Below are 17,573 nucleotides of genomic sequence, written 5' to 3' on the forward strand. Positions count from 1 at the left end.
GAACCTAGAGAAAAGGAGGAAGGGGGAGCTGGGGTGGGGTGGGGTGGGAATGGAGCTGGGGGTTGACTGGAAGGGTGGGTGGGCAGAAAGGAGTTGGTCGGGCAAATGGGAGGGTGCAAGGTAAGGGAGCTTGTATTGTTAACGCCGGCCAATTGGTTTAGGAAATTTTGCAACCGCTGGAAAAGGTCATTGAAGGAATTGAATGCAAAAAAAAAAAAAAAAAAAAATCATCTAAAAAAGAGTGCCGGGCATGCGCAGAGGGAGGATGCCATATTGGAATGAGTCTGTAGCGAGAGAGCGGGAGGGAGTGGAGAGAGCGAGAGCGGGAGGGAGAGGAGAGAGCGAGCAAAGGAAAGGAGAGAGAGAGGGAGAGCAAGAGAGAGAGAGAGAGAGAGAGAGAGAGAGAGGGGAGAGGGAGAGAGACACACACGCACACACAGATCGCCTTTTCACCACTGAGCAGAGGGGGGCTTTGCCCTTTTAGAGACTGAGAAAAAAAAAAAAAACTTCATCCAGGTAAGACGTCGCTCCGGGCGCTGCTTCTCCGGGCGTCCCACACTTAGCTTGGTTAAGGAAATCTCTGGCTGGCAGGTTGAGCGCGCAGATCAGCAGATTTTTTTTTTTTTTTTTTCCAGTTTAGGAAAAAAAAAAAAAAGGTGGGGGGTGGGAAGGAAAGCTTTTGGGCAAGGGGCAAAGGCTATGCATGGAAAGAAACCATCCCAATCTCAAACTCCCAAACTCCTTGATTGTTCGTCTGCAATGGGTTTTTTAATTTAAAAAATTTTTGCTTTTTCCCCCTTTCTGAAAAGCAAGGATGGTGTGCAGGAGATCAGGAGATTCAAGCACTCAAGTTTCAAAGTGCCTTATTTTATAAACTGCGTCTTCCTCACTCTCGTACCCAGTGACCCCTTTACACCTTTAGTGGTGAATGCTCTTCTTTTTTGCACTGACACCACCATCCCCTTTATTCTTGCAAGCCTCCCCTTCTGTAGTGTTTTTTTTTTTGGGGGTAGGGCTTGGGAACAAGAGGAAGGTTGGGGTGAGGATGGTTGGGACAACAGCTAGTGAATTTATATATGTATCTATATCCCACATACATACACGTAGATCTGGGTTTTTTTTTTTTTTTCTTTTTAAGTATCGTTGGCAAGAATTTGCATATGTACTTAAAATGAAATTGCCACTAGTTCTAGAGGGTGCTTTGGAATGGATGGACTCTCTTTTTTTTCTTCTTCTTTTTAAAAAAGTAATATCCTGTCATTTGGGGCTTTCCTGTTCATGTGACTTTCTTTCGAATTGACTAGACTTGATCTCTCTGTAGAGTTTTTTTTCCTTGCTTTTCTTGGTGTTTCAAGAAAAAAAAAGAAATACCGAACGAACTGCTTTATTTATTTATTTTGATAAGGGACGACCGAAGCGGGGCTGAGCAGTGGAAGGAGAGTGTGTGTGTGTGTGTGTGTGTGTGTGTGTGTGTGTGTGTGTGTGTGTGTGTGTGTGTGTGTGAGAGAGAGAGAGAGAGAGAGAGAGAGAGAGAGAGAGAGAGAGAGAGAGAGAGAGAGAGAGAGAGAGAGAGAGAGAGAGAGAGAGAGAGAGAGAGAGAGAGAGAGAGAGAGAGAGAGAGAAGGTGCATAAGATGTTGGACAGATATCTGGAGCCTGATCCTTACGTATTTTCTCCGAAGCTCTACAACTGCGGTAAATGAATATTTATAAATCGTGTCAGTTTCAACATGGCGGGCTAAGGTGTCTTTTAAAAACTGAAAATAAAGATTTTGAGGTGGGAAAAAACCCAACCGGAGATGCCGCTCTTTAGGTTCTACTCTCGTTGGTTACCTCGGGAGGTGTTTTAGCGAATTAAATGGGAAAGCAAGATAGGGGTGAGCCTGCCCTAGTTTTTTCCGCGGTAAAATCCTCGGTGTGTAAAGTCCATTACGGAAGGGAAGGGAGGGGGAGAAAAAGGCAGTGAGTGAAGTTCCCTCTTCGCGTTCGGGGAGTAAGAAGAAATGATGATGGATGGAATCATTTATTTCAGATGTACTCGAGATAAGTTCGTCGTCCCCCCTCCCTCCGCTCCTCTCTGTATTTATGTTGTGGTCTTTTCGCTGTCAAAGACTCTCAGTAGGTGGAGCAAGGAGGGTCCTATTAAAAAAGGCTAATTGTCCGGTGTCTGATGCAGTTGTGCTTGGAAACGCTGGTGGCTTTTCTCCCCCTCTTCTCTGTGCAAGGAGGCATGCTGTGCTGAGAATCGGACTGCTCTTTCTTTTCTGTGTGTGCAGGGGTGGAGGTGGGAAGGGAGAGGAGAATAACGTTGAGTGTGGAGGATGACAGGACCTTAAGAGCACAGCGTCCAGGATGCTGGGCGAGGAGAAACTCCTGTTACTTCTTGGAGAAGCGGTTTCTGGAAGTCAGGCGATGGAAAAGAGGAAGGTTTTTACGGAAAAATAGGTTAGCCTTGTGTGGAGAGAGCTCGGCTCTGGGAAGGTGTGCACCGGGGAGGAATGGGGAGGATGCGAGTTTGATGCACTGAGGGTGGATTGGGAAGAGAGGGCTGTACTGAGGAACTAGAGCATTCATTCAGAAACACATCCCGTGGGGTGTCTCCTTCAACCTCCGGGAAAGCATTAGACAACAATCCCAAACCATGGGGAGGGGACCTCCACACTGAACTGCCTTGTTGATTTCTCCTGCCGAAGAAAGTCAGGCTAGGGACCTCAAACCGTTACAATGTAACCCTCGCCGTGCCTCAGTTTCCGCTTTTGTCAATAAGGGAGTTGGGCTCAGATCCCTTCCAGCTTTAAATTTCTGATCTTCGGATCCTTCCTGCCACACCGACAGGGGTCGCCAAGAGTCCCCGTGCAGCCTCCGCCGCGCCGCGATTGCCCAGTGTTGTAGCGGGAGAAATCCTTCCCCGAGGGAGTAGGGGCAAGGTTAGCGCTTTAGCGTAGGGTAGGGGGAGGGAGAGCGGAAAGAAGAGGGAGGGGGGCGTAGACCAGCGAGGCTCTGCCTTCCGCAGTGTCTGCAAACTTAACCAGAGCGGAGCCGGGCGCACCGACGTGCAGAAGTGAAAGTTAGTGCATTTAATTTTTTATTTTTAAAATTAGATTTAAAAAAGATATTTAGATATTTTGGGCAGGGATTGGGAGTGGAAGCAATAATCTAGTCTTTGGGCATTTTGAGCGGCGTGGAGGAGGGATCGATAGTCTATTCTTTTTCCTTTTTTAAACGGATGCTTACATTGTGTGAGAGGTCCTTGCAATTCATTTGGTTCCGGGGGTCTTTTGGGAGGGGTGGGGGGAGGGAGAAGTGGGGACGGTGGGCGTGCGTGTGTAATGTTGCTGAGGTGGTTGTGGCGGCGGTGGAGGAGGAGGAGGAAGGACGGGCTAGCAAAAAGAGAAACGAGCTTAATTTCAGCCCCATCGGACTGCAGGGGCTGGGAGTTAAAAAAAAGCCTAAAATGAGAGTTTTGATAGCGGAGAAAGCAGCCCTGGCTTCTTCACCGTCCCATCTTTCCTCCCTTTTCTCCGCCCCTTCTTCCAGATTGCCTGTGGGAAACCGAGGAGGCTTTGGTAAAGTAGGAAACCAGCCTAAAATGGCTCTTTGCTCGTAAACTGCAGTTTCAGACGGGAACACCTCCCCTCTTCCTGACGTCGCTTATGACAAGCAAAGAATTAACTCCAACTCCACGAAACCTGCATTTTTTTTTTTTTTTTTTTTTGCACCGTGGTTGTACAATGCAATGCATTGGTGCGTGTTTTTCTCAAACTCCTTAGGATACTTATGCATGTGTGTGTGTGTGTGTGGGTGGGTTCGGACTTTTCTTTCTTTTAGAAGAAAGAAATCTAGAGGTTGGCTGTTAAGAAGTCGAGCCAGACCCACCGCCTCTTTAACTAAGCTACCCTGAGAGCCAGCTCAGCTGTTTCTTTGACTGGCAAGGTTACTAACCAACGGGTGCCAATAAATGGATTAAATGACGTGGAAACGGGGATCTTTATGAATTGAAGAATTCGCCAGCCTCCAAAAGCCAAGTCCCGGTGCTCTAGGGTAGGGAGATGGGAGGGGGGGTCCCATCTCCCTACCCTAGAGCACCGGGACTTGGCTTTTTGTGGCTAGGGAGGCCACAGGTGACACTCCAAGCTCTGGGGAAAGGTGGGTGGGGGGTGTTCCCAGGGAAACAGGAAAGAGCATCCCTAAACTTCTTGCAGTTTCACTTTCAGAATTCGAATCTCCCTTTGCTTCCAGGATCTTTTATTTTCTGGTTTAAGTGGAGGCTCTAGGAAGGAAGAGACGCATCAGACATTAAATTTAGATGGGGGAGACTTTTTTGGGGAAGTATAAGCCGAGGTGATTCTTAACAAAAACCCTGCCCTTTACACGAACTTTTTGCTTCTCCCCCTCCTTGGACATGCCCTGCTGTCAGATACATGTTTTTCCCTTCGGACTGCGTGCCCCCCTCTCCCCGACCCCCTTTGCCCGGCGCAAGGACGTCGAGAGGAGACAGCCCCCGGCTCCAAGGAGAGTCTTCCCCCGCACCACGTTTTGTCAGTTTCAGCAGTAGCGCAGACGCGGCTGAATCCGAGCGGATTGGTGGGAAACAGATTTCCTACGTAGAGCCGAACCTGCTTTAATCGGGATCAATCCCTTCCCCTTTCTCTTCTTTACCCTCCCCCTTTTCCCTAATATGCCTCTAACCCAGTAGCGATTTGGGAACTGAGAAGGCGAAGCCTGTGTCCTACACTAAGTAAATGGATCAGTCTTTTCATCCAGGTGGAAAATCCAGCGAGGGGGCTTAAATCTGGTATGCTTTACTGGGGGGGAAGAGGGGGAGGGTGGGGGAAGGGAAAGGGGGAGAGATGGGGAACTGCTGTGAGCCCTAGGAGCTGGGAAATACGCCCTTGGATAGTGTAAGAGGTGTGTCACTCCTCCCTCCCCAACCTCCCCTCCCCCTTTAGCTTTTTCATTTTACAACTCCTCCCTTATATACACCTTCCCCAGGAAAAACAAAGTGGTTTATCTCTTAAAAGGGGAGAACTCCTCCCTTCCACTACCCACCCTCTCCTCCCCAGCACTAAACTGCCTTACAGAGTATATTAAATCTGCCCTGGGCTGGTAGAGTACCATACTTTTACAAGATCACGAATCCCACCCAAACAGAACCTGACAGCCCCCGAGGTCTTAAATTGGGATCTTGAAGCGGCTTGGGTTTCTTGAGGAAAATCTCAGACCTCTGGGTTTGGTGATGCTCCAGAATCCCCTCTTTCCTTATTTCTCACCTTACCTCTCCCCAGGAGTTTTGAATAACAAACTCCTCACCCCACCAACTAAGGCTTATTTCCTTAGGATAGCCGTCCAGGTGGGAACTAAAATTCACCAGTGATGAAGAGAAATTGATTGGAAAGAGTTTTCATACTCATCTTTTCTTGAAGCAGTTATGGCCTAATTCTGAACTCTCCTGGCTATAAATAAGCCTCGGTTGGGTGCTTTTTGTTTTTGTGTTTTTCTTTAAATGACAGGATGAATTCTAATTACTTGGTGGCTCAGAATTTTTCCTTATCATGAATCCTAAATTAGCAGAACTCATTCCTACTCAAACTAATCAAGGAAGTGTCTCTTGCTTTGTTTCAGTCATTCTTTATTCTTCTGTCTCCCTTTATATATATGAGGATCACTCATAGGCGTGCTATATGGTGGAAACTTTGTTTTTCATAGTAAGTTAAAGGGAAGGATGTGCTTCAATTTAAGTGTGCTGGGGGGGTTGGCGCTTCTGTAAATGTAATTAAGAACAATCAGGGACCCTGCACCTTCTCTCTTGTTTTCTACCAGAAAAGAAGAAAACAACAACAAAGGCTTTATTTACATGGTGTCTCTATGAGAAAAAGTGAGTGGTTGAGTGCCCATTTGGGGTAGCCACCAGTTGGGCTCAGGCTAGGTTTGTGGACAGAGTTTCTGTTCTACTGAAATCTTGTTGAAGATTGGAGTGGTCATCCTCAGAGGGCTTCAGTTTCTTCACTTGTAAAATGAGAGAGTTGCACTAGATGGTTTGATTTCTTTGAGACCTCAGTTTTTTTTATTTGTGAAATAAGTTGTTTGGATTAATTGATCTCTAAATTAACTTTATGAATTGGATTTCATGAGTGTGTGGACATGCAGCTTTTCAAAACTGAAAAGTCCTTAAGTGGAGAGTTCACAGATGAAGCAGGAATATGGGATGGATCCAGGGATCATTGTTTGTTTGAGGATGCAGAATTCTCTGAGAGCTATGTGACTTGCTTCAGCTCTCGACATCACTGGGCATGGTGAAACCTTTTTTCATGTAGAGTCATTTGACACTAGAGAGTATCCATATTCCCTGTTAAAGAATTCTAAAGATGGAGATTCCATGACCCTTCTACACCTTGTTCCACTTTTCACTAGAATTAAACATGAAGCCCAAGATTTTTCATTCCTATTTCCTTCCTTTTGAAACATTAAAAGGATTAAAGAAAAACCCAACCCCAAATCTAAAAACCTCAGACCAGTTCATAAGAAAGATGATATAATGGAGAAAAAGTCATGCATTAACCATATTTGTATGCCAGATGTTTATTAGAAGAATTGTATATTGTGAACCAGCGATGATTTTTCAGCTGGCAGTCTTGGATAAAACATGAGATCTTAGTAGCTTTTTAAAGCTGCTTAGTACTCAAAATTGTTGTATGTCTATGAGTCATGGAATACTAGTCTAGGGAATTAATAATAAATGTCACTCAGAGGGCAATGGAGAGGTGTGTGAGGTGAGTATGAGCAAATAGCAACATCTATGAATGATAAAGAACTGGGGAGAAGAACTCAAGTACAATCATCAGAGATACATGATTGAGAAAGATGGGCTGGTCCTAGGATGAGTGAGAGCCAGGGAAAACTATCTGGTGGCAGTTTTCCAACAATTTTCACATTAAAACTCTTTAACTGCATTGTTGTAAGATAATTATTATAGGTGTATCTTTTTATGCATTATCATCCTTTCGCCCTCTGTCATCTGGATTACACTGCAAATTCTTAGGGGGAAAAAAACCCCGTAATTTTTAAAATAGTTCTTGGCACTCCCATAAATGGCAACTATCTAGGAGTCCATAATAATAAAACTGTCTTCACTTTCATATTATTTATTCTTATGACAAGATGACATCTTTTGACACTGGTTTGAGAAAGGAGCTATTTTATTTATTTTTCACTTCTTTGATTTTTTTTTTTTTTTAATAAAAATGATATGTCTGTCTAAGTACTTAGTGTTTATCTGCCATAATAAAAAATTCTGCAAAGTAGGGCAGGGAATGACATTGCAGGCTGTAACTATTGAGAAGATACAAAAAGATGTACTATCACTGATACCTACATCATGGGGAAGATTTTCATCTTGTGAATTCTCTTATGGAGTTTTGTTGGCTGAGAAAAGCCTTTCTTAAAACAAAAGAAAAATATCCCCACCTCCTCCAAACAAACTATTGAAATAGACCCTTTCCCAACTATAATTAATAACTTTTCTTTCTTTTCAACCAAAATTAATTAAGAACTGAGTCTAAAAACCAAGGATTCTATGTCTAATAGGTAAGGGGATTCAACACGAATGGTATAGTCTTTGGTTTGTCTTAATAATTTTGTCCATGTAATGGTCTAAAGTATTTTAAAATGTCCTATTGGAATACCTCTTCCTCTAATAAAATCTTTCCTTCTTATAGAAAAAAGAAAAATATAGCAAAGAAAAGCATATCAGCCATGTTCAACCAACTATTTCATAACCATAGTTCATTATCTTTCTGATGAAAAGAGGGAGGCATCTTTACCATCTTTGCATTTGTGATACAATAGATTTTATTGTATATCTTAATTTGTCCATTTCCAATTGATAGGTATTCTCTTTACTTTCACAAAAAAATACTACTATATGTATCTTTTTTCTTTTGTACATGAGGAATCTTTCCCAGTGGCTTTGATTAATTTGAATTATATATCCAGAAAGGTAGTATGGCTGGGTCAGAGAGTGTGTATAACTTAATAACTTTTCTGCCGTATTTCATTGTTTATCAAGGCATCATGGCATAATAGAAAACTTAAATTAGTAGTCAGGAAGACCTGGATTGGTATTACATCTTGAATATTAGCTTTTTAAAAAATTATGCAAATAATTTGAGTTGTCTGAGTAAAATGAGGTTACTAATAAGACTTTAAATTCTAGGATTATTTTGCTGATTAAATGAGAAAATGTATGTAAAATGTTTTGCAGAACTTTAAGTATTATATAAAAACACCTGTTTCTATGTTCTGAAGTGATTGGGCCAATCCTTGGCTCTCCCAGTGATGCAGTGGTGTACTTGACTTTTGCCAATTATCATTTTTATCTTTTGTTACCATTATTAATCAGATGGGTGGAAGGGGAAAGCTCAGGGTTGTGTAAATTTGTATTTCTCTTAATAATGTTTCAGAACATTCTTCAGTATGATTGTTGATAGCTTGCTGTTCTTTCTTTCTTGAAAAGTAACTGTTCCAATCCTTAGATTCTTTGTTTATGACTCTTTATATATTTAAATGGTCTTCCTATGTCTTAGATAGCAGACCTTTGTCAGAAATTTGCTGTAAATAGTTTTCTTAGGCTACAGCTTCTCAGTATAGTATAGTATAGTATAGTATAGTATAGTATAGTATAGTATAGTATAGTATAGTATAGTATAGCATAGCATAGCATAGCATAGTATAGATTTAGCATCATAGCCACCAAACTCCTTTAAATAGGTTACTTCCAGAATCAGGAAAATAATAAAATTAATTTGGAGCAACAAAAGATCTGGGATCTTGAGGGAAATAATGACAAAAAGTAGTAATGAAGTAGATTTATCATTATCAGAACTCAATCAGTATTTATCAAGACTCATCTGTGACTTAATTAGTAAGTAGAGTTATATACTGATGATAGGAAGTAACATTCTCCCAGGGTTATCAACCCCTGTTATTTGTACTTTTAGAGAGTTATGTGTTTGGGAATTAGGGTTTGTGTCTAGTGGGGGATGATGGTAAGATTCCAGATAGTGTCTTATAAGTCCACCTAAAGGCAGATTAGCATGTTCTCTGTCCAAGACAACCAGAGCTATTGTTTTACCCATTGCAGACCCATAATTTTCCATAACTTTTTCCTTTCCTTGTGTAAGTTCCCAGTCTTGCCCCTTGTGAGATGCAAGCTTGTCAGAGCAGAAATAACAGACCTCATCCAGACACCCACAGCAGCAGTTATTGAGGTGCTATAGGGAAAATTCCCCATCTTCAACATACCCTTTAGGAAAAAAAAAATCCTGATAGGAATTTAGCATCAAAAAAATGTGGATACCAGTTATGTCTTGTCCAAGGTCACAGTCATATGGTGTGGAGTTCAGATCTTTCTGAATAGGAATTCAGGCTAGGTCACTATCCATGGTGCCACGTTGCTTCTGATTGATACTGATGGAAAAAAAAATAAAGAAATTGACCAGCAGGGAATAGATTAGCCTTGCAAGACTCAGAAGCAATTGAACAGAGTTGCTTTAGTTACATTAGTATTTTATGTAAATACAATAACACAAACTATTGGAATAAGAATTTTTTATTAAACAAAGACTTCTGGGAGAACTGGAAGGCAGTTTGGCTTAAATTAAATTTAGGTTAATACTTTATACCTTATTCCACAATAAGTTCCAAATGGATGTATGACTTAAATTGAAATGATCATGCCATAAAAACACTAGAGGAGTAATGGATAGAAGTACTTTGTAAAACTATGGCTAAGATGAAAATTTTAACTATACAAGGGATACAGGTAATAATAAAAAGTAAAATAGACAAATTGACTTAGACAATATTTTTTCTTAAATGCTTATTTCAATCCAAAATATTAAAGGCTGGTTTTGAGCTTTAGTAGTTTTTCAAAAGGCCTTAATTTTACTAGAGGATTAGACAGAAAATATATGTTGATTAAGTCATTGTTTCATTTTGGAGTTATTGGTAGGAGGCCTAGGTAGCAAGATGCATGCAATTCCATTGGAGGCACAGAAGGCATCAAATGGTCTTGCTGCTAAGTGCATTAGCACTTAAGGTATCAGGCCAATGTTTGTATCAACTCCACAATATTTAATTCATTTAATTATTAAGTGTCTACTGTGTGCAAGGCACATATTGAGTTCTAAAGACATTAATGCTAATATGATTTTGGGTAGACAAGAATGATGTTCACTGACCTGTGACTTGAATTTTAAATGGTAATATGGGGGAAATAGACTTAGAAAAAAAAAAGTTAAGTAGTAAACGGGACTGAGAGATAAAAATTTGGCCACCAAAGATTTAAAAGGACTTGAATTTCTGAAATTGCAATTAAGATACTGAGAAGCATTTGGTTTTGATTATAAATTGATTTTTTTTTTTCCTCTCCGTTAATACTGATACCTATCCGTTAAATACACAAACAAGGAAAAAATCCCCAGTCTTTTAGAAGAGATGGAAAACAGAAATCAAAAGACACTGGGGAGGGGCTACCATTTTCATTTTCTAAAAAGTGTTGGCAACTGATGAAAACAGGCTTTGGATTCAAACTTCAAGTTTTGGGCCTTTCTTTTATATTTGATGTTCTTGATCATGAAGAAAACTAAAGACAAAAAACAAAAGCTGGTATTTATCTTAGCTCTACATAAACACTGTCTTGTGCTTCCTCTCTTGGCTCATCAGCTGTTCATAGACCCTATTTCCATGGCAGAGTTGACCTCAGGCAATGATGCTGACAAAACAAAGGTTCTTTACTCTATATGAATGAAAATTAATTTCAGCTCTTTTCAAAGCAGAAGAGAAAAATCAATGTTTGCCAAGTGGAAGTAGCAGAATTCTCAGAGAATCATTTGCTTTCATATTCCTTACAGTTGAAAATGGGGAAAGGAAATGTAGTATGGTGGTTAGCATTTACCAGATACATGGAATTCTGAAGTTCACCCTGTAATGCATGTAGTATGATGTATAAATTGAATATGAATATTATCCCTGTTTCATGAGTAAAGAAATATGGGGTTTGTTAAGTACAATGGCTTGTTCTGATTATGCAGACAATAGTTGACAATTGAACGGGGTTCTCCTGAATTCTAAATGAAGTACTTTTTCTCAAGTTGTCTTCACTTAAAAATTGCTTTCTAGGTCATAGATATCATAGGAAAACAACAAAGAGATAAAATTTATCATCTCATTTTGTGGTTTAAAGTGACCGGCAGAAGAGCCAAAATTCAAATACTCATATTCTCTGATTCCAAATACAATATTCTTTCCACTCTACCCCTATATTAGTTTCTCCAATTGTAAATTATCAGTTATGATTCATGCCCATGGAGGTAAAAACTCAGATCATATTTTAAGGTAAATATAATTACTTTATAACATCTCATTTAATTTTTCTGTTTTTAAAAATGTATTTATCCATTCCTTTACCTTCCCCACCCTATCAGTGTGTGTGGCTAACAATTTCTCTTCTCTTTTCCTCCTCCTCATTTATTTTTTCATATTTATTTATTTTATTTTTAGTTATTTGAATAACCGTTTCCATAATGTATACTAAAAAAAGATGATTACATGTGAAATTGCAGATCTGTTTTGCACAACTTGCTGTTTCTTTTAAACATATAATAAAATTGTGAAAAAAAAAATTTTTTTCCTTCTCTCCTCTCCCCCCATAGCATTTATCAGTTCTTTCTCTGGATGTAGATAGTGTTTTTCTTCATATATCCTTTATAGTTAATTTGGGTACTTAAAATTAACTTATTCACTCACTAGTTCTAAAACAATATTGTTGTTACTATACCACTTTCTCTTGGTTCTGTTCATTTTACTTTTCTTTATTTTATGCTAATCTTTCCAAATTTTTATAATATTGTTGAGTTCATAATTTCTTATAGCACATCAGTATTGCAATTAAGGCGATCTTCCCACCCATCTTTCCTTGGATAGAGTGCTGTTTTGGGAATACTAAAGGTCTTCTGAAAAGGAAATTCTGTAGTCTTAGTCATGGATTCCTGTGGTGTATTAGTGGAGCCTGTGCACTTCTCAGAATAATGTTAAATGCATAACTCAAAATACAGAGAATTGCAAAGAAAAGCAGTTAAAGTGAAATAAAGATTTTTTTGTTTCCAAATTAAGAACCCTGTCCTAGATAAAACCACAAACTGATCCATTTTTTAATTACTGAGGCAATTGGGGATATATTGCCCAGGGTCAAACAGCTAGAGGTGTTAAATGTCTGAGACCAGATTTGAACTGGAGTCCTCCTAACTTCAGGGATGATGCTCTATCCATTGTACCACATAGCTGCTCCTAAAACCAATCCATTTTAAGGCTCTTAACCATTTATTACTCTTCCTCTCCCACCCCCACTCCCTTGGGTTTTTTCTATAGTAACATCTTCTAGGGTCTTCTGCTTTCCTATTCCAGAATTGCCCCTCCATTGCTTTTACCTAACTTAAACTTAGTTAAGTTAAGACATTAAATTATTATTCCTTTTCTGTTTCCTTCTGGGTTTGGTGGGGTCCTGGCTTGAGTGCTTCCTACTGTTGTGGCTCACCAAAAAATAAAAAGTGATTTCCTTAGAATGGAATCAAGTTTAAAAAATATTTTTAAAAATATTGCTTCAGTTCTTTTTTCCTGTTCCCTTATTGTTTAAGATCTTAAACCTTGAGCCTCTTAATTTGTTTTTGTCCATTATTTCTCATTTTTGTCTCTTTTGCAAATCTATTTTTTCCTTTTAACAAATCACCAAAAATATGAAAATTCCATTTCTTAATCTTTTCTTGATAATCATACTTTTTTACCTATCTTGTATTTTCTTGTTGCGATATTTGAATTGGTCATTCTACTCCTGTTGAATACTCACTGAATTTCCTCTTCTCCCTTTCTCCCTTTGCCTGTCTGTGTCTCTTTCAGAAATCTCAAATACTTCTTGTTAAAAAAATCTCTTTTCCCATTAATCATTAGACTCAATTTTGCAGAATGTTATTTGGGGTTAACACGAGTTCCTCTGCTTTTTGGATCATTCTGTTCTGTTTTTTTTTTTTTTTTTTAATTTCCTATGAGTAATACTGAATAATTTGAATTGTTTCATAGCTGAAGACCTCTCTTGTGGTTGCTGGTAGACTTTATGTTTGGTATTGTGCCTTGAAGTTTCAAGAATAAAGTTTTTCTTTGATAATGATCTGTAATTTTAATCAATTTGTACTTTATTGTCTGTATTCAAATGCTCTGGATGAGTTTCTTGAAGTATGGTATTTGGATTTATAAAGTTTATCATGTTCTAGAAGAATGATGGTCTCTAATTTATCTCTGCACATGTATTTAAAATCAATTACTTAAGCTTGCAGAGAAATTGTGTGTGTTTTTTTAAAAAAGATTTTATTGATATTTTCTGTTTCTTACATCAGGATAGTACCTATGTAACCTTCCCCCGACCAGAGAGATATCCTATTTGATAAATAATACATAATTTTTAAAGAGAATATAAAATCAGTCCAATTGATGAGTTCATTGAAAAAAGTTTGAAAACATATGCAAAGTATAATATTTGTGTTCTTCCGTCTCCACAAAGAGATAGGTTTGGGGGTATTTTCTCATATTTTCATCTGAGTCCTTTTTTTGTTACATTTGCTTTTACTTTTTTGAGTGTGTCATTGTTCTTTCCATTTCCATTGTTATAGTTATTGTGTATGTTTTACTGGTTGTGCTTACTTCATTCTGCATCAATTCTTGTAGGTTTTTGCATGCTTTTTTTGCATTTATGACATACATAATTTCTTACAATTCAGCAATATTCCATTATATTCATGTATCAGAATTTGCTTATTGAATCATTTTTCAACTGATGGACATCTACCTTGTTTCCAATTCTTAATTATTAAAAAAAAGCATTGCTATAAATATTTTGGGGTTTATGAAGACTTATTCTCTACATGTGATTTTCTTAGGGGATAAGCCAGTAATTCAGTCTTTGGGTTAAAGGATATGGAAGTTTTAATCACAATATTTGCATAATTTCAAATTAATTTTTGAAATAGTTGTTCCAGTTCACAGTTCCACCAATATTATATTAGTATGTATCTTCTCTAATATTGACTTGCTGTCTTGGAGTTAATTTTTTCCAATTTGTAGGATGTGAGATGAATGAAACCTTAGAATTGTTTTGATTTGCATTTTTATTAATAAAGAGCATTTTGTCATTTGATTGTAAATATTTTTGCAGTTCTTTTGATACCTGTTCTTATTCTTTGACTATTGGAGAATAATTATTAGTTTTATATATATTATTAATTGTTTTTATAAAAGTTTGATACAAAAAATTTTCCCCATTCAACCATTTCTTTTCCTAACCTAGATTAATGTTGTCTGTGAAGAAAGAACCTTTTTAATTTCAAATACTCCAAAGTTATGTATTTAATTTTTTGAAATTGCCTCTATCTCTTTGGTTACAAATATATCTCCTAACCACAGCTGCAAGAAATAATCTTTTTGATCTCATTTTTTTATAGTATGATCTTTAATATTAAGCTCATATATCTGCTTAGAATGTATTGTGGAATGTGGGGTAAGATTTTGTTTTAAGGCTTATTTATGCTTTCTAGTTTTTCAAATAGGGAGATTTTCTCTAGGTAATTCATAATTTCTTCATTATAGAAGACTGAATTATGGAGTCTTCTTGTTTCTGAATCTTCTAATTTAGTCTGTTCCATTGATTTATCCCTTAATAAATACCAGATGGTTTTGATGATTACTACTTTATAATATAGTTTGAGGTCTGGAAAGGCTATTCTCCCTTGTTCATACTTTTCATCATTTTCTGTAATATTCTAGATATTTAGTTCTTTTAAATAAAAAATGTTATTTTTGTTATTATTTCATTTTGTTATTTTATTGACCTTGGTAATTTGATCAGTTAAGCATTGAAAGTGTAAATTAATTTTGGTAATAGTCATTTTTATTATATTGACACAAACCTGGCTATGAACACTGACTCTTCTTACAGCTACTTAAGTTCTTTAAGGAGTGAGTTGTAATTTAATTAATGTGTCTTTTTTTTATACTTTGGAGGAGATTAATCTACAGATACTTTGTCCATTTTGTAGTTATTTAGAATAGATTTCCCTTTTTATTATTGCTTTTTATGTTTTGTTATTACAAATTGATATTGTAAGCTGATTTTTTGAGGATTTGTTTTGTAACCTATAACTTTGTTGAAGCTATTTATCTCGATTAATATTCCTAGGGTTTTCCAAATAAATGAAAATATTTGGAAACCCCATATCAGCAAACAAGGATAGTTTTGTTATCACTTTACCTACATTTATATCTTTTAATTCCATTCTCTTATTGTTATTGCTAGCAATTCAGAAATATCAAATAATGGAGGTGGGAGGAGAGTGAGCATTGTTCTTTCACTCCCACATTTGGAAAAGTTCTAGAGTATCCCCCTTGCATATGATGCTTAATTTTGGTTTTACATCCTTTTTGTGAAATTTTTAAAAAGTCCCTGTATGTATGCATAAAACTATTTTACTTTGTCAAGGGCTTTTTAATTCTTTTGAGATGATTCATGATTTTAGATGTTTTGGTTTTTAATATGATTAATGCTGTTGATTGTTTTTCTAATGTTGAACTAACTATCTTTGCATTCCTGGCATAAATCCTACTTGGTCATAATAAATGATTTCTTGGATAAATTGCTGTAGTCAATTAGTGATAGTATTTAAAAAAATTCAGTCATTGTTCCTTAATGATATTAGCTATAGTTTCTTTCTGTGTCTTATCTTTCCCTGTTTTAGATATTAGGATTATGTTTGTCCTATAAAAGGATTATGGCAGATTGCTTTCTATTTTAGTTTTTGAGAATAATTTGTGAAGTGCAGGTTTTACCTATTTTTTAGGAGTTTTATAGAATTTTCCTGTGAATGCATCAGAACCAGGAGTTTTTTCCTTTTGGTAGTTCCTTTACAACCAAATTTATTTCCTTTTCTGAGATCAGTTTATTTAAGATCTCTAGGTTTTCTGGTAATTTAGGTGTTTTATATTTTTAAAGGTGTATCTTTCTTTTGTGTTCTCAGTTTTATTAGCATATAACTGTACAGTATGTTTTCATTATTTTTCTTTTTTTATTCCTTTCTTGATATTTTGGTGATGTAAATTTTTGCTCTTTTTAATCAGATTGAGGTTTTTTTTAAATCAATTTATGAAATGAAAAGTTCTATTCATAAAATCCCATCTCTTCACTGTTATGTCCATCAGATATTCACTTGTGTACATTTAGAAAAATTTCCTTTTTAAAATTTCTGTGTAAATGTATTTTTATTTTTAATAGCTTTTTATTTTATTTTATTATTATTATTATTTTTTTGCATTATTCCTCCATGTCCTCTGCCATGAGGAGGGAGGTTTTTTAATTTTATAAGTTTATTGATATTTTCCATTTCTTACATCTCTACTGTTATTCTGATTATCCTTTCCCCTTTCCTCCCACAGAACAATTCCCTATGACAAATAGTATATTCTGGGGAAAAAAAAATCAGCATAACTGATTCATACATTAAAAAAGTCTGAAAATATGAGTGACATGTAATGCCTGTGGGACCTCCTACCTCCACTAAAAAGTAGGTTGAAGGTATCTTCTCAGCTTTTTGAGTCTTGACCTTTATAATTTAGAGATTATTTTTCAAAATACATGCAAAGATAGATTTCAACATTCACCCTCACAAAACTTTGTGTTCCAAATTTTTTTTCCTTAATTTCCCATCTCTTCCTTCCCCTAGACAGCACGTGATCCAATATAGGTTAAAAATGAGTAATTCTTCTAAATCTGTTCCCTATTAGACATGCTGTGGAAGAAAAATAAGATTAAAAGGGGAAAATAACAATGAGAAAACACAAACAAACCAGCAAAACAACAATGACAAAGGTGAAAGTACTAATGCTTTGATCCACATTCAGGCTCCACAACTCTCTCTCTGGATATAGATACCTCTCTCCATCCTAAGTCTTTTGGAATTGTCTTGACTTATCTCATTGTTGAAAACAACCATGTACATCACAGTTGATTGTTAGGATTATAAGGTGATAACTCAGGTTGTCTAAACAATTCTCTGGATCAGAATTCACATCTTTGGTTCAGGCCTTTGAAGGGAGTTTGCACCTTTGGACTTCTGGGGAGGAGTTTACATGTTTAAAGGAGTTTGCACCTTTAAGAGGAGCAAGTTCATTGGTTGAAGTATTTTCCCATAAGCCCCTGAGTTCTCACATGCCCATTCTCTGTGAGGATAAAAGAGGAAATATTGAGCCTGGAGAACAATCAACTGTGATGTAACAATTGATCATCATATAATCTTGTTGCTGTGTACAATGTTCTCTTGGTTCTGCTCACCTCACTCAGCATCAGTTCATGTAAATCTCTCCAGGCCTTTCTGAAATCATCCTGCTGATAATTTATGTTATAACAATATCCCATTACATTCACACATCACAATTTATTCAGCCATTCTCCAATTGATGGGCATCCACTCAGTTTCCATT

General features: G+C 37.1%; 1 protein-coding gene across 5 annotated transcripts in view; it reads left to right on the forward strand.

Annotated features, from left to right (window-relative positions):
- The first annotated feature begins 308 nt into the window (after nt 1-308).
- The window catches only part of SFMBT2 (Scm like with four mbt domains 2), a 306,285-nt gene continuing 289,020 nt past the window's right edge, over nt 309-17,573 (forward strand). The window contains exon 1 of one of the 5 annotated variants that reach the window (XM_074268736.1): nt 309-516. The gene's annotated coding sequence lies outside the window, so the exon portion shown is untranslated. Of the gene's footprint in view, nt 517-1,628; nt 1,695-2,306; nt 2,445-2,992; nt 3,067-4,181; nt 4,795-17,573 lie in introns of those variants that run through there. The other 4 variants (XM_074268741.1, XM_074268739.1, XM_074268737.1 and 1 more) reach the window with 4 other exon arrangements.

This window comes from Sminthopsis crassicaudata, chromosome 5 (genome assembly GCF_048593235.1).
Source record: "Sminthopsis crassicaudata isolate SCR6 chromosome 5, ASM4859323v1, whole genome shotgun sequence".
Lineage (NCBI taxonomy): Eukaryota > Metazoa > Chordata > Mammalia > Dasyuromorphia > Dasyuridae > Sminthopsis > Sminthopsis crassicaudata.